The following is a 23,383-nucleotide window of genomic DNA, read 5'->3' as shown; positions in this document are numbered from 1 at the left end:
TCAACAAGAGAATCACCTTCAAGCTCCTCACCCATTCTCACAAAGCACTCCACAACACCGGACCAATGTACCTCAACGAACAAACTTCTACACCCCAAACTGCCAGCTTCCCTCCGCAGGCCTCACCACCGCCCCCTGTATCCGACAAATGAGCTCCGGCTGCAGATCATTCTCCCACCTCGCCGCTAAGACCTGTAACACCCTCCCCATCTGCATGCGACAGACTCCGGACCTGCTGACCTTCAGGAGACTTCTCAAGACCTGGCTGTTCGAGCAGTGGCAGCACCCCCGCCTCCCCCCAGCGACTTGAGACCCTCATGGGTGAGTTGTGAGCTCTACAAGTGTACAGATTTTTTGATTGATCAAAAACAGTATTGCCATTCTTTTCTTTCATGGTTTTTATTAGTTAAACAAATTTGTTAAAACTACAACTCCCAGCATGCCCATATTATGAACAGGAAGTACTTGCTGTTTAGGTCATCCCCCACTACAGAATACCTGTGAAAACCGGCCGTTCTCCCCTTATGTTTAGGTTCTCGGCATGGCTTGCGGCATGTTGTGTCTGCCTTTTCTGGTGGGTCAGGGCATGAGGCGGGGGTACACGTTGGTACATGGCATCCACCCACTATTTTCACATTGTGGACACCGTCCACCCTGCCAAGATGTTGGGCCCCGCAGAAATACGTTATGTTATGTTATGTTATGTTATGTTATGTTAGGTGACACTTGTAAAGCGCACTGACACCGGAGGTTTCCTGGCACTGAGTGACAGAATAAGTGAGTGTAAGGTTAGGGGAGGTAGGATTAGCCTGAAGAGGGAAAGAGGTGGGTTTTGAGCAATTTCCTGAAATGAAGAAGAGTAAGGCTGGACTTGATGGGGAGGGGGAGAGAGTTCCAGTAAGCGGGGGCTAGATGGGCAAAGCAACGACCGCCGAATTTCTTGGTTTTTCATTTTAGGGGCGGCTAACAGATGAAGATGGGCTGATCGAAGGTTGCGCATAGGTCGGTGTGGGGTGATGAGTGTGTTCAGGAAAACGGGACTAGTGCAGTGAAGGGCTTTGAACTTGTCCCAGTGTCATTAAACAGTGGCTTTAAACTTGTCCCAGTGTCATTTTTAGACACTGGGACACTTTCAGCAGCTCCAGCATGTTGTCTACTATTCATTCTCAGCAGCAACGTACAGGCAGTGAGGGGGCTTTTTTTCACCTCCAGCTGTGCCAAAAACATTTGTGTGTCTTGTGCCACAGATAAAGGCAGAAGTTAAGGGGCCATAAAACTTCCCTTTGATAGAGTATCAGGCTTGAGGCGGCCTGGAACCCTAAACTTCCATGAAAATACTAGGGAGAGGAAACACAAGCACACAGTTTGTTATCTCTTCACAGGTATGTAAGAGAGGCATGCTTTTTACTTTGTTCTGTCCGTGTATATAGTGCATGCACTTTAAGAATGTCAGATGGGATTGTCTGTCCCAGTATTTACACAAATAACAATTTAAATAACACTATTTTATTTCTTTTATAGCACAACTCATCCCAATGCAGAGTGTTAGAGGGCTTTACATACTGTACACATTATCCACTCAAAATAAATCACATAAGTGTGCAAATCAATGTACAAGATGTGTTACATGAGACAGTCAGGGTTACAAGGTAAAGGAGTCAAATGCCTTTCATAGCTCACTGTGGTCCACTAGAAGGATTACAATTTCTGAATTGCAAGTAACAAAAGGACTCTGTATTCAAAGCAGTAATTCATTTACCTATCTACATAAAATAAAAATCTGTGAACTGCATGTTACATATTGTGCTTTGGTTTGCAGGAGACATCTCTTTTTTTACACATATCAGAGCACTATTGCAGAATTATGTGGTACATTTATGCACAAAATATTGTATAAGATGCACACCATCTGTGTCGCAATATCAAGAATATCAGACGTGAAGAAAGTAGCAACAAAATAGAGGTTGAACAAGCCCCAAAAGGCCTGTTCCACCCCCCAAGAACAGTGGGTGATTATGTTTTACAAGACAACTTAATCTTCTATACTATTTTGATTCAAATTAGGCACTACACAAAACAAAGATCTCTCCAACAAATTAGTTATCTCACCATTATTATTATTCCCCGAGATTCACTGGGCACCTCTGCAGCAGATGACTTAACCCCACAAAATATTTATAAATGCAGACTTTGCAACCAATTTAGCAGAACAGATCTACTACCATATTTTCCTTGTTGGCAATTTCTTTGTGGCAGGGTTTAAAACATTTATTAGTTGAGGCCCAGATTTTGCATAAGGTTTGTACCACTTTTTTGGCACAACCCAACTCCAAATCTCAATTGTTAAATATCATAATACACTTAAATTTACTCATGATACTCCGGATAAACATATGTATGAGATCTTAGTATCTGATGTAACATCTTGTGATGTCACTTCGAGTGATGTCACCAGTGGCTTAACAAAATTTGAGATGCCCCCCTGCAAGGTGCATGGAGGGGCCCCCGCTCTGGATTTTTTCAGGAGCTCTCGGATGATAGTAATGTGCTGAGAGGGCCCCCTTCAGCTTGGGCCCCCCTGCACCACAGAGGATGCGGGGACCTGTGTTACCCCCCTGGAAGTCACTTACTGTGATGTCACATGGAATGTCATGAGTCATGACTTAATGTGCTGTGTTGGCACGCGTATTGATGTCACTTGCATACTGCCAGTCCCTCCAATTCTATTTATAGGACTTGTGCCCTGGGTGAGTGTATCGGTTATGTTGGCTTGCACGCAGTTAGAACCGCAAGAGTAATATACATATTTTACGCGTATGGCTGTTTCATTCTAATCAAGGTGTGAGTTTGTTTCTCTGTAGTCGTAGAGCTGATCACATTAGTGTTGTTTTGATGATACACTTGTCATTCCTCTTCCATCAAATTCAACAGTAGTATGAATCATCTCACCCACCAAGTCTGCCCTTTTAAGAAGAATGTCTAGGATGAGTGGGTTATCACAAAAACGTGCGTAATTCTCTTTTTTACAAGCGATTGTCATTCAGTTCCCTCATACTTTAGTATAACATACTTGGGTCACCCCACCTGTGTTTAACTAGACATCGAATTCAATACAAGTGTGAATTATTTCACAAACATGAGCTTGCTTTTCTAACAGACATTGTTGAGGATGATTGTTTTTTTGTTTTTTTAAAACTAGCTTAACATTAACATCATAGGCACGAGATGGTATGTTATGGTGCAAACAATGTATATCTCTACAACAAGGTATTTACACATATCTTTTTTGTATTATACTAAAAAAAAATTATGAAACATATTGAAATGTCCTATCTACTGACTAGGTTTCTCTATTCTAACTGCTTTCATTAATCTTCTGTCAAGACAGTGATTTGATCCTCACTGGACCCATGTTGCTGACATACCCCTCAATTGTGGTTTATTGTATGTCTTCCTTCTGACTATTATACAGGTCGGAGAGGTAACTGCCCCTTGAGCGTTTACGCAAAGGACAGCTCAGACATTGTACCCAACTGCAGCAGGTTAGTGTCTATTCCAGATACTGAGTATGAAACTTTGACGATTGGGTTCTACCCGTTGGGGTATCCGCAAATCTTAAGCTCCACTTGGATAACCTTTTTTCTTTTTCCAACCATTAAACTGTATGTTATGTCTTCATGTTTCCTCAGAGGTACTGTCAGTGAGTCCACCAATCTGAAAAATCCATGGATCATTGGTTTTGTATATAAAGAACACATACTTTCTCCTATACATTTTTGTACGTTTTACTTTCACAGCAGTAACACGAAGCCGTTCCTGAAGAAGGCCACAACACTGACTAGGTCATGTTGATCTTTGAACAACACAACACGGTCTAATGGTTTCCAATGTGCTTTATGTTTTTAATCCTAGCACAGGGCAGCCAGAATAAAGTCATATGGAGAACCCTGGAGCTATTTTTTACTTACTTTATCACTTCACCACGTGCACTGTGTTATTTACCATGCCAACAAGCTCTCATTGAGTATTTAGTAAATATCCCCCTAGTGTACAAACATCTCAGTGCACCTCCCTCTCAGAGAGGGGGTTGTAGCTCTCACAATGATTAGGTTTCATTTTGCAAAGAGGTTTCCCAATGATGAAGCATGCCACTGACTTTTCAAAGGAACACCCATTTTGATCTGGTGTTTCTGTATTTAGCCTAGACTTCACCCCTAGACCTGAGGGCTTTTGTGTTTTTAGTCACCATTTCATCAACCATATCCTCTGCCAAGAGAGTACACATACCCAAGGGGCTGGTGCCTGATTATGGAGTGAGAGATGACATAGACAGATGGTTTGGAGCGCATGAGATTGCTTAACAGATGCACAAGATCCCTGAGGATAATTGGGGGGCTTGTGTGTGGAAGCATATCCCCACTGATCAGAGGGACACGCTACTCTCAGATCCGCACCAGCGTTTGATTGTTAGTAAGCTCTCTGACCCCAGGGAGCTTGCTAGGGCGGAGGACTGCTGGGTCATCACCAGGATCTATAAGAAGGTATCTGGGGAAATCACCACAAGAGTGGGCAGGGTCCTGACCAGACAACGGAGGTGGGGGTCAAAAACAAGGATTATCTTAAGGGCCCTAAACTAGCTCTGGAGGTCAGCTCTCCCATCCCTCTGCTGGGAATAAAAAAAAGAGGTTCCGGGACAGTAAGTTTGCAGGGAAGGCATCGCTTAAGTGTAATGAGTGTCATCAGGAAGGGTACTACAAGGGGGATGCCAAGTGTCCCAAGCAGGCACAGCCCCCCACAGGTGGAAAGCCACTGTGGCTGGCTAGTGTGACGCTTGGGGAGGCGTGTGTCCCAGCTAGTGGTGGGGACAGAGTTGAGGTTACCCTAGTGTCTCTTTGTGACACAGCTATGGTGTAGAGAATACACATGCCTAGTAATACTAGCAAGTATAGGCAGTGGGTCATCATTAATTGGCAGGGGGTAGAGGCTCTGAGAGAAGCAGGAGCAAGTATGACTATCATCCGGTGTCATTTAGCGTCTGCAGAGCAAATAGTCCCTAATGTGTCACCAAGTTGTTGCTGCTGAGAGCCATAAGAGAGAGCCACTACTCAGTGGCTCTAGTTCCCTTTGAATGGGGAAGAGCTCTCAGGTCCTTGACGGTAGCTGTGAGTCCATCCATTCCTGTGTATTGTTTGCTAGGCAATGATCTGAAGTTTACCCCCTGGAAGGAGGCGGAGATCAGGTCACACTCAGAGATATTGGAACTGTCTGAGTGGCTGTGTCGGACCACGCAGTCCATGGCAGTTCGAGAGGGTGGTTAGAAGGGCTTGGAGCCTAGGAACATGCCTGCCAAGAAGAGGAAAAGCCAGGGGCATGGAAAACACACTCCTGAAACTCCCATGCTCTGGGAGAAAGCAGACCCCGAGGGGGGTGACAGGGTAGGATGTGGTCGAACAGGGGAACTTACCTGAGTTGTCCAACCAGCAGCAGGAAAGAGGTCCCACCAGGGAGGAGGTCTGCAACATACAGAAAAAACTGCCCTACTCTTGTAGGTCTTCGGCAGGAGGCTGTGGCCCAGGCAGCTGCTGACGTCTCCGGCAAACACCTGATTTACTGGGACTATGATTTCCTCTGGTGTGCCTAAGGCTCCTGAGCCTGGTGCAACACGCGTGTTGGGGATACCCCAGTGCTTCACGTCCTTCTGACCGGGTCTTGCTCATGATGTGCCACTGCAAGTCATTGGGGGCAAGACAAGGTACTTTCAGACCTGCCAAGCAAGTGGCAAGTCAGTGGAGAAGTGCAATGCCCCCTGCAACAGTTCCCTGTCATTAGCACCCCTTTTGAGAGGGTTGGCAACGACATAGTGGGGCCTCGATACCCAAGACAGCCACGTGCAACAGATTTGTTCTGGTCTTGAAGGGCTGTGCCACCTGTACCCATAAGCTATGCCTCTGAGGACTGAAACTGTGCCTGCCATGGCCAGAGCACTAATGGGGATCTTTACTCACATGGGTTTCGCAAAGGAGGTGGTATCTGACTGGGGTACCAACTTCATGTCTGGGTACACAAAGGTGTGAGATAACCTACACGTTCTCCACTTCTGACCAATGGGCTGGTTAAAATATTCAAACCTACCCTCAATGGCATGATTATGGGTCTACCTGAACCCATGAGGCATAAGAGGGACGTCCCATAGAAGGGGATTGGCTTCAGCCCATTTCAACTTCTATATGGGCATCCTGTGAGAGGTTCTCTCCATTTGTATAAGGAAGAGTAGGAGCAAGCTCACAGAAGTGACCCCAGGATGTAGTTAGCTACATGCTAGCGTTTCACAACCAGACAACCCACTTCTGCAAACTCACCCAGGAGAACATGGAAGCTAGCCAGGAGAACATGAAACACTGGTATGGCCAGAATGCCACTTTTGCTGAGCTTCAGCCTAGCCAAAAAGTGTGGTAATAAAGCCTCAGAGCCCCGGGCCTTGCAATGCTGTTGGTTTGGGCCTCATGAGATCAAGAAGCACAAGAGTGATGTCACCTACTTGGTGGACCTCAAGACTCCCAGAAACCCTTTAAAGGTCATTTATGTCAATCACCTAAAGCCCCACTGTGACAGGATTACGCTTACCATCTGCTTGGTTACTGATGACAGGATAGAAGAGGCGAGTGAACCTCTCCTGACCTCTTTTCTTCAAAGGAGACGGCTGGTTCAGTGGAGGGTGTGAGCCTCTCCCCTTCCTTGACCCTAGATCTAAAGAGAGAGTGCCTCAAGAGGCCGGGAGAGTTTGCATATCTGTAATACTTGGTCCACACTGCTGTCCACAGTTCTAGTTGAGAGGAAACTTGCACCACTTTCAGGAGGTGCTTCAAGCTCTGCTTCCACAAAAATACGAAATATACAATATGTGTATGGAAACCTTACTGTTCCGCAAAAGCTGAGCAATAGTTCATATAGCCAACATGGCTTAACCCCCAACTTATGTAAATATCATCACAGGGAGCGATATTTAAACAACATATGCAAAATCATATCGTAAAACAAACTTAAGACTCAAAAGAACGCTCGACGCAAAAATATAAATCCAGATGAACATACTCATCGCCAGAGTAATATCCCAGATTTTTAACTTGACAGAAAAATACAGCTATTATCTGTAGGTAAAAGTTGTAAAAACAAACGTGCAGGTCTCACCTGTCTAAAATTCATAGGTAAAAGCAGCAGATGAATATATTGATGGTGTAAGGTATTCAATCTGGTACAGATCATCACAATATGCAGGGTGCTGGGGATGGAGATGTGGTCTCGGAACATGATTTCAGTTCTGATCCCTTTATCCAACCCCCCTTAAAAAACATCAAATGATATAACAAATGTAACTTAAAATAGGTCAACAACCTGTCATGATAACTAGACGTGGCCAAGTTTAAATATGGTTCCATTTCACTTACTAATTTTACCAAGATAAATTGATGCATTGGGTGCTCGGTCTCAGCAGAAGCCTCTCTCTCCGCTGTCACTCTAGAGTAAAAGGCTGATGTATTGTAGCCATGGAATTTAGAACATATTGTCCGGACTCAAGCAGTCCTGCCTAATTAGTGTATTAAGATTTCATTTGTCCTTCAGAGAGAGGGAAAACCATAAAAGAATTTAATAAAATCATATATGTGTATATATATATTCACTAAAAAAACCATAGGTTATAGACCATATATAGTTAGGGATTAGCATTTACAAAACCTTGAAAATTCACTGAAAAAACCATAGGTTATAGACCATATATAGTTAGGAATTAGCATTTACAAAACCTTATTTTACTCACACAAAACCATTGAAATTCCATATATAGTTAGTTGCACTAACTATATATCGCGCACCCGCAATCCACTGCTGATGATGTCACATATTACATCATTCATGACATGGTCAGTGACCATGCTCAATCCACAATCACATCACTTGTGTTTCCTTTGCTTAGGTATCTCATTGTGCAGAAGTAGTCTAGCATATGAATGAGTACGCAGAAGGTGAGCACTGTATGCAACAACTTTGACACTTACAGAAGCCTCAGCTTCTCCATGCCCCCTACACAGTCCTAAATATATACATTTTAAACTGACGGTATCTTGTTGCAGATGAAGTGAGGCCAATCTTGCAACATGGTGCATCTTTTGCACTGCTGCTGCGTCACAAAAGTGACGCAATGGCGGCGCAAAAGAGGCGCACGGCCATCATAAATCTGCCCCTAACATTTTAAATGATTGTTTCAGGATGCCGATAAGGTGTGGCCTATCCAGAGGTTTGTTTGAGGTGAGGCCTACTCAGGGTTGCAGATGAAATTTAGGCTTATTGAAGAGTACAGAGGAGATAATACATGTGCAGGCCTACCAATGAAGTGAGTCATGTCCACTGCACTCTTGAACAAAGGCCACACCTCCTCTGTGTCCCTGGACAGGCCTAAACCTCATCTGCACAATGTGATTCGTAATGTTAGGAAACACAGGTGATATAATTGAAAAACGTGCAAATATTTTTGCTCATTTCACAATCACATCACCTGTATTTCCTCAGCTTAGGTATCTCATTGTGCAGATTTAGTCTAGCATATCCAAGAGTATGCAGAAGGTGAGGACTGTATGTAACAGAGCAATGTACATTACTCACCTCCCTTGACCCTTACAGAAGCCTCAGTTTCTCCATGCCTCCTACACAGTTCTAAATGTATATCATAAATACAAAAAGGTACAGAAATAATTATACATGTTAAATGGTTTATTTTTGCTGTTCTCAGAATATATCAAATTTCACTAAAAACAGTGAGTTGAAGGTATTCATCATATAACAGCGGGGGAAAAAAACCACAATCAAAATGATTGTGTTTAAAAAACCCATATAACATAACCAATCAGAAATCAGAACTCCTGAAAAGTAACTTACTTTCCATGACGTCGAAGGATGTCCTATGAACAGCTTATACTCTGTTGTGCTGTTATTATTTTCTGCCCGCCACTTTCTGAAAGAAAAGCTCCATCGTATTGACAAATATGTTACATACAATAAATGACTTCTCGCTCTCTACCGCACTTCTCCTCAAGGCCAAATCGTGTAAGAGCCATTTATAACTCTTGGAATTCTTCTAAGAAAATCCCGTCATTTTCTTTTTCCGCAACTTTCAGAAAGAAAACGTCCAAGATCACTTTCACAATCCTGTACTAGTAATATCTCACCCTTCTTGCTCACTCATGTTCCACATTAACTTTTCACTCTGTACTACACTTATCCTCAAGGCCAAATAGTGTAGGAGTCATTAGAACCTCTTGAAATTCCTCAGAGTAAATCCCGAGATTCCTACCCTAAAATTTTGGTTGTAAAAACACCAGGTAAGAATTTTTAAGGTCAAAAGGCAATATTTTATTGAAAGTTAAAACAGAATCATTGCAGAATGACCAGCCGTGTCTAGACTTCAAATAAGCTGTGTAATGTCCTGATGTTGTTGAAGGACCGTCATGATATATAATTGCTGCAGTTACAACAGTCCTTCCTGATATTGACAACTGCGAAGCCACAAAATTTTTAATTAAAGTTGTCAATTTTGTTCCATCAGGCCTACATCGTTGGAACATTAAAATGACATACTGGCCATATGTTCGTATAAATAATGTGGAGAACATTGCAGACTTACATTGGCTACACTCCATGTTGTGATCAGCTGCTTTTACTAGCTTACTAAAGGACACTGATTTACTGTCTGGCAAAGTTAAATATATAAATCTTTCAGACTCTACACTAGTAGTACTTGATACCCTACAGTTCTCGCAGTCATGCTGCCATTGATAAGAAAGGCCAAACAGATGATCTACATCTACACCTTCATCTTGCAATACATCAAGCATATACATTAAAAATTCCTGACAATCTTGCTGAATATTTTGAGAGAATTGCATTTGACCTGAACATTTGTCTAACAGATTTCGAATTTCAGACACACTTTCTATTGTTGTTCTATCAGTGCTACATTTCTCTAACACAGAATTCAACAAACTGCAAAATCTTTGATCCGAATTGACCACAATCTCTTCTTTTAAAGTTTCTAGAGAAAAGACAACATTAACCACTACATTAGCATAGCAGTTGACACCAGAACTATTTTCAAATTTAAAACCAACAACATCTTCAACAGAATCCATTTTTTTTCTGCTTATAATTTCAGGTTCATCGACTTTTCGTCTTTTTGCTACAACCTCCCTACTATTGGTCACATTTCTTCGTTTCCGGCCTACCACACGTTTCTCAAACAAAGGATATTGAGGCAAATGTGGCGCATACTCTCTTCTTAACCTATTGTATTCCTTAACACAATCTAGATCCGCACAAATGTTTGTGACATCACACTCAATCAAGTACAATCCCGATAAACTTCTGACTCGTGACAATGCCACATATGCCATACCCTCCTTGAACACAGAACTGCCAATATTCACCAACGCACTGTCTACACTTAAACCTTGTGATTTATGGATTGTCACCGCATATGCCAAGCAAACAGGAAACTGCTTACGGTGAACATATAAGTCTTTTACAAGCAAAAACCTAGCAGAGCAACGACCAATTAGCTGTACTTCCTCAATGCCATCAAATTTAATTTTTAAAAATTCAATTCCATCTCTATTTCTGTATTTCTCAAAATCAACAACATTACCCATTGATCCATTTACCAGACCTCTTTCAACATTTAAATTCCTTCTTAAAATTATACGGCAATTTAAGCACACATTCAGAGTCTTTTCAAAACCTGCAGTTTTAGATATAGTCATCTCTAATGAATCCAATTTTGATTTCAAATTCTCAGACAAAATAATTGTTGATCCCATATGCTCTACTCTGTCAATAGCTTCCAGTTTCACAATCTCTTGGTTTTCTAAATGCAACATTTTGTTGTTGAAGATGGCACATTCTGCAAGAGTTGGCATCAAACATATTCCAGATTTCTTCTCAGTAATTTTCCGAAAAATATTCTGAGGCACAACGTCTTCTTCTGGATACAAATTTGACAGTAATCGTGCATGTAAAGCTTTTTTCCCATGGTCAGTCACTTTTCCGATTCTAACATCTTGTAGAATATTCTTATAATCTTCATCCTTCGCTTGACGCATATTTTCACGCAGTTCAGCATAATTGAAGTTTAACCATATCTTGACGTTGCCAATGCTCCCTAGGCACTTCCTGGTATCTTCATGTGTGAGCATTTTGAACACAGGTTGTCCTTTCACTGGTGTCAGCTGCAGAAGATCACCGAAAACAATGATGTGTTTGCCACCAAATAACACATCATACTCTGTTTTGAGAACTTCTTGCATTCTCAAATGCACAAAGGCAAGCATGACATTGGAAACCATGCTTACTTCGTCAATGTTAAGAAGTTTCATTTTCCTCAAGACTCTTGAAACTTCACAACAAGCATCTCCAGATAACTTGTGGTATTGTAATTTGTTATCATGCTCCACTGGCAGCATCAGTAGACGATGCAAAGTAATACCTTTAATGTTATGTGCTGCCAGTCCAGTTGGAGCGGTGACAACACAAGACAGCGATGACTCAGTCCTTTTCTGCAAATAACATGAAATTGCTTTAATGAGGAAACTTTTTCCAGTTCCCGCTTCTCCACTCACGTACAGTCTGACAGGCTTCAACGACGTACATGAGCACTCTTTCTTCTCATGACTTAATCCATGATCAATTTGGTTGGTAACTTCATCATATATTTTCCTCTGCTCAACGTTGAGTTGTCTTTCCAAGTCTTCTAAGTTAACCGCATCCTCCTGAGCATGTGCCATGGCTCTTTCCACTTCAATCATGGCAGTGGCAGCTTCATTTTCGATAACTGGTCCTCCTAGTGGATCCTGACTCAATGAAACAGAACTCTGACTGTCCTGAGAACTGTCTCTAGCAATCTCGGCTGCAATCATTGCTTCCTGCTCGATTTCCGCATTCAACATTTCTAGATATTTGGGAAAAACAGGACATTCTATGGTCTCCTTGGCGGCATTGAAAGAGTCTTTGTAACAGAGGAAATCTCCAAGCAGTTCCTCTTCTGCACGCCAAGGCTTGAAAAGTTGCAAAAGAGCTAAATAGAAAAACTCTTTTCTTTCAGGAGATTCGCCACTCAATTTTCGATGGTTTACCAATTGGCATTTTCTTTGCTTGACCAGACATCCCTCACTTCCAATTACAGCATACACTCCTTTATCAATATCTTCTTTAATGTTCCTCTTGAATATGTAATTTTGTAGAACCTCATACAGACAAACATTCTCGAGGTGTCTGCTTCTATTTGGATAATATGTATCCAACATGTTGGTCTTCAAAATATCAGTACTGTTTGGCTCCTTTTCCGCCAAATACTCAATTTCTCGCACAGGTTTCAGAACTCGATTACGCGTTGCAGCAAGACCAAGACTCGCCCAAATGATACTCCTAGATTTGGCATAGAGACTTGCTGAAGATAACCGGTCAGAACATTCGTAAGCTCCGATTTCTCGATGCGACAACATCTTCAGACTGAAACTGTACAACTTCTTACTGAGGCTTTTTTCATGGGAAATGTCCTCCCACATATCCTTCAATTCTGTCTTTTCTTTTTTGGTGATGTAAGATATCACATACCGAGCCACAGCCATACAGTTATCAGCCACAAACTGTATATCCATGTTAGCATTCCACATGGACAAAATCACTGGGTTGTAGTCGTTGATGTACTTGGACTCTTCGTTCCTTTTTAAATTGTATGTATTTTTGGGTGATTTCCTCGTCACATTATGTCGCAGCGAAGACATCAAACTGTTAACTCTTCCTTTAGAAATCACCGGTCGTGGAAAGCCGAAACGACATTTTGTGTAGAACTTGTCTTTGTTTCTGAATTTACGACGACAGTACTTTCCGCAACGATGGCTTTGGAAGCGTAAAACTTGTTCTCTTATGCTTTTGTCTTCCTTTGTCTTTGGAACAGCACATGTAGAATACTGTTCTATGAAACTCATCACTAAGTCATCCGGATCTGTTCCAAATTTGGGTGCATCTTTGATCCATAGCAGCATATGTATATGAGGAGCACCTCTTGCTTGGTACTCCTTTCTCCAGAAGAAATCCAACACCTCTCCAAGAGGTTGATTTTTCTTGTTCATGATGAAAGCCATCATAGCTTCAAACCTATGATTGAAGTACCTGCATACATTCACTGGATCCAAAGAGCACAGTTCTCCGGGTGTCTTGAATTCGATATTTTCAATGTTTCCATTTGCCTCTCGTAGAAATTCTTGTAAGTCTTCCCAGCCATACTCGGCACAGCTGAGAGTGAGGAACCATGTGGGAGTTCCTAAGTTCCTCAGCATACATTTTAAATCACCATGACGACGGTACCAGTACTCAATAGTACCACGCTGACACGCCATGAGATTAATCAGGTGAGAATCCAAAATACTGTCTTGCACATTGACTTTATCCATAAAGTCCCTTGCTGAGATATTTTGCATCAGTACACCACTTTTCAAGATGTGGTTCACTGCATATGACAGTCCAGACAGATCGCTTTCAAACAGGAGATGAAACAAATAGGGAATGCATTGACGAAACCTAGGATCTTCTGCATACAATCGTAAAGTACGGTATTCAGAAGGAATTTGATCAGGTCGCTCATCATATCTTCCTCCTTCACCTGTTGGAAATAGCTGTGGGAAACACCGAGCTTCCAAACTTTCCTCCCAAAAACTAATAGGACTCCCTTTGGTTTGTTTCATTTGAAACAACTCAATATCATTCCCCATGACTTCCTTGGAATGCAAAGGATGAACACTATAATGTTCATATATTCCTTCATTTTTAGAGGCTTCTACTTTCTCAATTTGACCAGCGCACAAATCGCTATCCTCTTCTTCACTTACTTCCTCTTCTGCAACATATACATTCTTATAGTACTTATTTTTTTTCTTCAAATACAATGTTGCCTTTTTGACTTTCCTAACATCCACTATTCTTGCCATAATTTCTTACTCTTTGTCGGAACCCCATTAACTAAGATAACCAGAGGTTCCTCTTCCACTTTCTCTACTCCAATTGTATTAATGTTTTTCTTCAAATCTAGAGGCAAATAAACAACTCTTCCCTTTAATCCTCTCTGTAAATCTGATTGAGGCAATTTCCCTGTCTTTGGCTCCATTCGTACAATAGCCTGAAAGGGATTGACACTTTGAATCAAAATAGATTCATAAGTATTTAAATCCTTCAATTCAGAAGGAATCTCAACCAATTCCAGATTATTATGAACCGCTCTAGCAGGCATCCGGTTTTGATTTAATTTGTTACAACAATAGTACACACACGTTGATCCAATCCCAAATCAAAACAATTTTCTACCATCAAGTATGTTGCGAAATCCTTCCATTCACTATTATTTTCTCTTTCACTTTTTGCATATAAATCCACTAACTTAGTCTGATTCTTATAATAAGTGCGTCGACAACACACACAAGTGAAATTAGGCCTCTCACTTGATTTCACCTGAAACGTGTCAATTTCCTTCTGAAAATTATCTGTACTGGAAATCTGTACACTCTCTTCCACATTACCTTCTTCTTCTGGGTCAATTTCAACATTCTCCTCTTTACTTGCAAAGTAACAAAACTCAATTTCTGCACAAATATTCTTCACGTCTACTTCTGAACCATGCAAAAGAGCAGTGCATAATTGTTTAAGCATAATTGCTGGACTCTTAGCATAATACAACATTCTAACTAATTTCCTCACTTTATTATGATGCACTGCTAGCATCCTGAAATGATGAAAAACACTCTGGCATACTCTCCTGGAAAGACAAGCCAATGAATGACCATGCAAACCTGTCAGTACTCTCAATCTGCAAGGATCTAAGTCTTGCAACAACTTAATTTTTGGTTTCAGACTTTTCTTACTATATGTACGTAAGAAATTACAAAACGAATCAATTGATTCCTGTCGCACACTGCAAATACTACTACACTTCCAGGTGTAAACTGGACCCTTAGGACGTCTCCCTAAAACTTCAACACCTAACACCTCTTCTGCCTCTGTTGTCACAAGTTTTTCTTTTTCAACCACACATCCATCTTTCACCTCATATGCTCGACCACTGGTGTCAACTGCATGCACCAAATCATTATCCTGGAAATAACTCTCCTCATTAAAAAATGCCTCACAACTTGAACTATGCATCCATTCTCCTGAAAAAACTTCACAAAAATTACTACAATTAACTGTTCTCTTCGATCTACTATTTGATTTGAAATCATAAATTGCCTTGTTTAGTTTCCTAATTCTATTGATTATCAAAATAAATAACTTTCGCTTAATTTCGAAAGCCTGATCAATAATTTTCTCTACATCTTTCTTTCTCTTATAAAAAGCCACTTTCTGTTGACTTTTCGTAATATTTTTTAACAAATTGCCAATTATCCTATTGCGGAACATTTGTCTACGAATGTCCCAAAACTGATTTTTCCTTCTACTACCATACACAGAGTTATCTCCTGCTCTAGCAGTAACATTTTTGAGTGGCCTTTCCTTCCCATTTAAATTGGCTCTCTTTTTCTGGACTAAAACATGTTCTGTACTGATACTTTTTCGTCTGCAAATGTTTCTTAAAAAAGATTTCGTTGTCTTACCCGGAGCTTTCTTGGTGACTTGACAAGTTTTTATTGTAGAGGACTGCTGCAAGCATTTACTAAGCTGCTGTGTTTGACGTTTTGTAGCCTTTTTCCTCCTGTCCTTCGAAGGCATCGTATAATTTTGAAATGATCTGCAGTTGAATCTGTGGTAAAATATAATAAAAATGTTATTAACCACTATTACCAAACAGTAAATCAATAACAGTCGTCAAAAAAATAACAGACTAGTTGTCGATTCTACATACAATAATTTTTAGTGCATTAGCAAATTTAAAACTCACAAATAGTAGCAAAGAAATGGAATGCTTCTACATTTGACCTGTGCTCTTTTATATGTGAATCTGTACTAATTTTATTAGCATATTTCACTATTTTAAGAAAGACACTTCACACAATCTGTGTTTGAAGTTGTATTTAATTTTAAATGAAACGGTTTACATGGTTACTTTTCATTTCGAGTAACTTAAATTTATTTTTAAAAGTCTTTATAGGTTAATAGGCTCGAGCAGGTCAGCTGCCCACCCTATGTCATACAATTCTGACAAATCAGCATCCTCATCATATTCTTCCTCATCCACAGGATATAAATCATCCAAGGGATCTACTTCCACTGACGTTTCAATAACAAGTTCAATGATAAGATCGAGATCAACAGATTGCTCATTATCACTCATGCTTGATGTTGTCGTGATCTTTAAAAAAAGAGAACAACAATGAGATGTTGCAGAGTAAGAGACAAATCTCAGAGACTATAATAGTAAAATTGTTTAACAAGAGTAACATTTTGCAGATATTATTTAACCATGTCCAGCGATGCTGAGGAGGTGAGGCCTATGTCCAAGTTTTCAGTGAACAGGACTCATCTCTTCTTAACCTTGGATAAGCCTCACCAACACTGTGTCCCCTGCTAATACTTAAATTTAAAGGAGCAGATTTATGTTAACTGGCGCATCCCCAAGGATGCACCAGTTAACGTGCGCCACTGCTCTGCCACCCATGATGTGCCGCATTTACAATGCAGAGCACCATTGAGCAAAAACAGCACAGATGCGTCACGCATCTGTTCCACAAAAACGGCGCATTGCAGGAATCACGTCATATGCGCGACATATCTACTGCAATGCACAGGGTCAAGCCACACATTGCATGGTGCATCACTCCTTATGCCTGTTTCAAACAGGCGTAAGGATTTGATTCAGCAATGCCATAAAGGTGACTCAGTGAAATCTTCTTAATTTTACTGTGTTAGTTTTACAGGGCTTTCATGCAAATGACTGCCCACCCTACAACAAAACACTCACATGAAACCTGACGCAGGTTTCATGTGGCACAGGACTTTACAGCATGACACATCTGCCTAGATGCATCAAGTTGTAAATATGTCGCAACATAGCACATCTTTTGCACCGCTGCTGCGTCACAAAAGTGACGCACAGCGGCGCAAAAGAGACACACGGCTATCATAAATCTGTCCCTAACATTTTAAATGATTGATTCAGGATGACGATAAGGTGTGGACTATCCAGAGGTTTGTTTGAGGTGAGGCCTACTCAGGGTTGCAGATGAAATTTACGCTTGTTAAAGAGTACAGAGGAGATAATAAATGTGCAGGCCTACCAATGAAGTGAGTCATGTCCACTGCACTCTTGAACAAAGGCCAGACCTCTTCTGTGTCCCTGGACAGGCCTAAACCTCATCTGCACAATGTGATTCATAATGTTAGGAAACACAGGTGATGTAATTGAAAAATGTGGAATTTCTTTTCCTCATTTCACAATCACATCACCTGTGTTTCCTTTGCTTAGGTATCTCATTGTGCAGATGGAGTCTAGCATATCAAAGAGTACGCAGAAGTTGAGCACTGTATGCAACAATTTTGACATTTACAGAAGATTCAGCTTCTCCATGCCCCCTACACAGTCCTAAATGTTTACAGTTTAAACTGACAGTATCTTGTTGGAGATGAAGTGAGGCCTATCTTACAACATGGTGCATCTTTTGCATCACTGCTGCATCACAAAAGTGACGCAACAGCGGCACAAAAGAGGCGCACGGCCATCATAAATCTGCCCCTAACATTTTAAATGATTGATTCAGGATGACGATAAGGTGTGGACTATCCAGAGGTTTGTTTGAGGTGAGGCCTACTCAGGGTTGCAGATGAAATTTAGGCTTGTTGAAGAGTACAGAGGAGATAATACATGTGCAGGCCTACCAATGAAGTGAGTCATGTCCACTGCACTCTTTAACAAAGGCCAGACCTCTTCTGTGTCCCTTGACAGGCCTAAACCTCATCTGCACAATGTGATTCGTAATGTTAGGAAACACAGGTGATGTAATTGAAAAATTTGGAATTTCTTTTGCTCATTTCACAATCACATCACCTGTGTTTCCTTTGCTTAGATATCTCATTGTGCAGATGGAGTCTAGCATATCAAAGACTACGCAGAAGGTGAGCACTGTATGGAACAATTTTGACATTTACAGAAGATTCAGCTTCTCCATGCCCCCTACACAGTCCTAAATGTTTACAGTTTAAACTGACGATATCTTGTTGGAGATGAAGTGAGGCCTATCTTGCAACATGGTGCATCTTTTGCATCACTGCTGCATCACAAAAGTGACGCAACAGCGGCACAAAAGAGGCGCACGGCCATCATAAATGTGCCCCTTACATTTTAAATGATTGATTCAAGATGACGATAAGGTGTGGCCTATCGGCTGGTTTTCCTCCTTTCTAGCTGGCCGCCGGCAAACGGTCTGGGCCTCGCCAGATTCCGCCGCGATGCCGCCTCTTGGAGTCGGGGTCCCACAGGGCTCTATTCTGAGCCCAACCCTTTTTAACATCTTCATGACTCCTTTGGCGGCGTTGGCGGAGTCGCATGGGGCCCAGATCGTATCCTACGCTGACGACACCCAGCTCCTCTTCTCGTGCAAGAGAGGAGGAGACTTTGACGGGGAGAGTATCCGGGATTGCCTTGGGGCTGTTTTCCAATGGTTCCAACTGAACAGCCTCAAGTGCAATTCCGATAAGTCTGAGGTACTCTTCTTTGGGTGTGATACAGAGCCAGACTGGCAGGCTTGGTGGCCCCTCAATATGTTCCCTCCGTCTTGTTCTTCCAAAATTGCCAAGAACTTGGGGGTCAAGATGGATAAGGAGCTAACGCTGAAATCCCAGATCCTCGGGGTGTCGGGCACTTGCTTTGGCCTCCTGAGGATGCTGCGGAGGTTCCTTCCCCTGTTGTCTGAGGAACATAGGAAGCTGACGGTGCAGGCTCTAATCGGGTCCAGGTTAGATTATGCCAACATTCTTTACCTGGGCCTGCCAGAGTATCTGCTGCAGCGGCTCCAAGTGGTGCAAAACGCTGCCGCGAGAGCTATTTTTGGTTTAAATAGACGGACCAGTGCAGTGGGTCTGTTGAAGGCCTTGCACTGGCTTCCAATCCGGAAACGGATTGCCTTTAAGGCTTTGACTCTGGCCTATAAGGCCCTCCACGCGGTGGGAGCAAAGTATCTCCAAAAGAGACTGGCCTTTTATCATCCGACTCGCTCTTTGAGGTTGGAATCTTTGTTCTTGGCGGTTGTCCCGCGAGTGAAGAGAGCTCGCCTGGGTGGCCGCTCTTTTGGACTAATAGCGCCACAGTTGTGGAACTCTCTGCCGCTCACTCTGCGGGGAGCTACCAGCCTTCTTGCCTTTAGAAAAGGCCTTAAAACCTGGCTGTTTACCCAGTAGTCCGCTTTTTGTGTGTTCGCTCGGCCTTCTGTCTTTTATTCATTTTAACTGTGTTATGTTATTATGATGCAGCCCTCCTTACTAAAAGCGCCGGGACACTCTTTTTGAGTAGCCGTGCGCTATACAAAAGATAAATAACATAACATAACATAACATAACATATTTGAGGTGAGGCCTACTCAGGGTTGCAGATGAAATTTAGGCTTATTGAAGAGTACAGACAAGATAATACATGTGCAGGCCTAACAATAAAGTGAGTCATGTCCACTGCACTCTTGAACAAAGGCCAGACCTCTTCTGTGTCCCTGGACAGGCCTAAACGTCATCTGCACAATGTGATTCGTAATGTTAGGAAGCACAGGTGATGTAATTGAAAAATGTGGAATTTCTTTTGCTCATTTCACAATCACATCACCTGTGTTTCCTCAGCTTAGTTATCTCATTGTGCAGATGTAGTCTAGCATATCCAAGAGTACACAGAAGATGAGGACTGTATACAACAGAGCAATGTACATTACTCACCTCCCTTGACACTTACAGAAGCCTCAGTTTAATATTTCTCAGTTCAATATTTATTTAAAGAAGCAGACAACAATATGACCTTCTCATAAATGTGAAAAGTGTTTTTTTTTTTAAAAAACGATTTTCTGGTCATAATTTGAAAACACAACACAGGTCCTATGTAGAAGCACACCCTATCAGTACTTAAATTAGCCAAGCACACATGGGGGCGTATTTACAAGGACCTTGCACCACGGGGAAATGTCTTAAATTAAAATGGGAAAAATAACATCAAAGGGACTCAAAGGCCTTGTAAATATGCCCCAAGCAACCTATGAAACTCTAGCAGTACATATGAACAAACCTAATTGATTTCAAAAAACGTTTTTAAACACATCATGTTAAGCAATTATATACCTACATTCATGGGGAAGTGACTTAAAATGCCCTAAGACACATGAAAGCGTTTTTTTAAGGCCCTTGCACCATTTTAGCGTCACTTTTAACATGGCTATGTAACTCAAAGAATCAAAATCTAAATTTGCCAAGCACACATGGGGGCGTATTTACAAGGACCTTGCACCACGGGGAAATGTCTTAAATTAAAATGGGAAAAATAACATCAAAGGGACTCAAAGGCCTTGTAAATATGCCCCGAGCAACCTATGAAACTCTAGCAGTACATATCAAGAAACCTAATTGATTTCAAAAAACGTTTTTAAACACATCATGTTAAGCAATTATATACCTACATTCATGGGGAAGTGACTTAAAATGCCCTAAGACACATGAAAGCGTTTTTTAAGGCCCTTGCACCATTTTAGCGTCACTTTTAACATGGCTATGTAACTCAAAGAATCAAAATCTAAATTTGCCAAGCACACATGGGGGCGTATTTACAAGGACCGTGCACCATGGGGAAATGTCTTAAATTAAAATGGGAAAAATAACATCAAAGGGACTCAAAGGCCTTGTAAATATGTCCCAAGCAACCTATGAAACTCTCGCAGTACATATCAAGAAACCTAATTGATTTCAAAAAATGTTTTTAAACACATCATGTTAAGCAATTATATACCTACATTCATGGGGAAGTGACTTAAAATGCCCTAAGACACATGAAAGCAGTTTTTTAAGGCCCTTGCACCATTTTAGCGTCACTTTTAACATGGCTATGTAACTCAAAGAATCAAAATCTAAATTTGCCAAGCACACATGGGGGCGAATTTACAAGGACCTTGCACCACGGGGAAATGTCTTAAATTAAAATGGGAAAAATAACATCAAAGGAACTCAAAGGCCTTGTAAATATGCCCCAAGCAACCTATGAAACTCTAGCAGTACATATCAAGAAACCTAATTGATTTCAAAAAACGTTTTTAAACACATCATGTTAAGCAATTATATACCTACATTCATGGGGAAGTCACTTTTAACATGGCTATGTAACTCAAAGAAACCAAATCTATTGTAAAACACTTGACACAAAGCAACATTTTAAATACACAACTTTCTTCATAATTTTCTCCTTAAAGCATACTAATCTCTATTTAAATTAAATGAATCTTTTCTCACCTTAGCAAATACTTTTTGAGTTTCAAAACTGTCTCAGACACACACCAATTTGTCTTCAGCAGAACAAAGGGTATGCACTCCAGAGGCTGCAACCAACAATGGCACAGAAATGCTGTAATTCATCACACATATCTCTCATGTCACCCTATCAAAACTCTTCCCTCACTTTTTTCAAATCAACACCCTTCCCCCCTCTGCCCTTTCTGCCTTATTTCCATAGCAACCACCTCCTGAAAGACCTCTCATGTTTGCAACTTCATACAACAATGTTTTAATTGAACTCTGAACTCTCAGTACACCTGCGTATCCAGTGCAATCTTTCATAAAATGATTTTTTCTTGACCATTCAAATTACATCTTTCAAAGAACTCATCCATGCACCCTAACTTTCTGTTTCCAGCAATCAAAATCCACCAATCACTGCTACTAATTCATTAGCACAGAAACTCCACAGTTTTTTTCATTACATACTCCTACTGTTTCAACTGCCATTTCATTACCACACTTCATCTGACTGCAGCAGAACCTCCTCTCACTATGTTTTCTGTCTGGATTGTTGGACATAGTTACATCCATTAGGCTCAAAGGTATGCTGATAACAGAAATTTACACAACCTCAATTTACAAAATGTGGAAATCAACTGGATTGGCCACAGAGGATTAAGATGTCACCAATTGATACCATTGGTGAAAACCTTTTTGCATTTGCCAAAACCTGACCTGTTAATTGTGCACTGTGGAGGAAATTATTTGGGCACTTTGACTGGGGTAGGTCTGGAAATGCTTTTAAAGGACACCTTTGAACAATTGATGGCACTTTTTCCTCAAACTGCCTTGGTATATTCAAATATATGCCAAAGACAGAAATGGAGGTGGTCCAAGCAATTTTCTCCACAAATTGAGAAATCGAGGAAGCATGTAAATAAGTCTGTTTCAGCTTACATGAGAGACCATGGAATGGGCTCCATCTACAACAATAACTTGCGTTACTACATGCAAGATATCTACAGAGAAGATGGAGTTCACTTCTCAGATGAGGGGAACAGAGTTTTCATCCTGAATTTAAGACTATGTATTGGTACCTACTTATAAGTACCTAAATCTACCACAGACCCAAAAGCTCTTCTCAGAGCTACCCTAACTATGATCACTATAAACAAATTTTAAATCTAACTTTTTTTACTAATTTTCACAATTTACGCTTTCCGGAGCGCTACCCGGTACGCGCACCGGACGCTAACCGCGCGAAAATGTTTTTAAAAATGTTTTTTTTTCCGCACATATGGGCCTCCTCAGCCACCCTCAGAAAACCTAGGGGGTCAGGATACATCTACCGTGCCCCCTTCAACACATTCTGAACATTATTTGCCCTCCATCTTGTATCTCAATTCTACCGAAACACAAAATGGAGGACTCCCGTAACGCTGCCGGTTCGCGTACCGGGGCGCGCACCGGGAAGCGCTCGCTGAAAAAAGGTGGGAAAGTAATTCACAGAAAAACCACTGGAGACACTTTCACCAAATATAGATTAGCTCATACTACATACCAATCCCTACCATTTTCCCAAATTTGATTGGAATTCCATTTAGCCATTTAGCCTGTAGACCTCTCTAAATACCCTGAGGTAAATTACTTCACAAAACACATCTGAAGTGTTGGAATTGACAACCAATTAAAATGTTACTTTCATTTTCTACTTTTTTTACCTGACATTTGATTGGTTATGTACCTGAATATATATAAAGAAAGAGAGAAACACAGCCATTTTGACTACTACTTCCTGAACTACATTGCAAGAGCATTTTCACTGACAACTTAAACTTGTTTTTAAAAGGTAAGATGTTATTTTGAAAACTAAAGTATATTGTGCACTTTAAGTTAATAT

This window comes from Lissotriton helveticus, chromosome 6 (assembly GCF_964261635.1).
Source record: "Lissotriton helveticus chromosome 6, aLisHel1.1, whole genome shotgun sequence".
NCBI classification, from domain to species: Eukaryota; Metazoa; Chordata; class Amphibia; order Caudata; family Salamandridae; genus Lissotriton; species Lissotriton helveticus.
The sequence above is the reverse complement of the archived record's forward strand: the minus strand, read 5'-3'. Positions refer to the sequence as shown.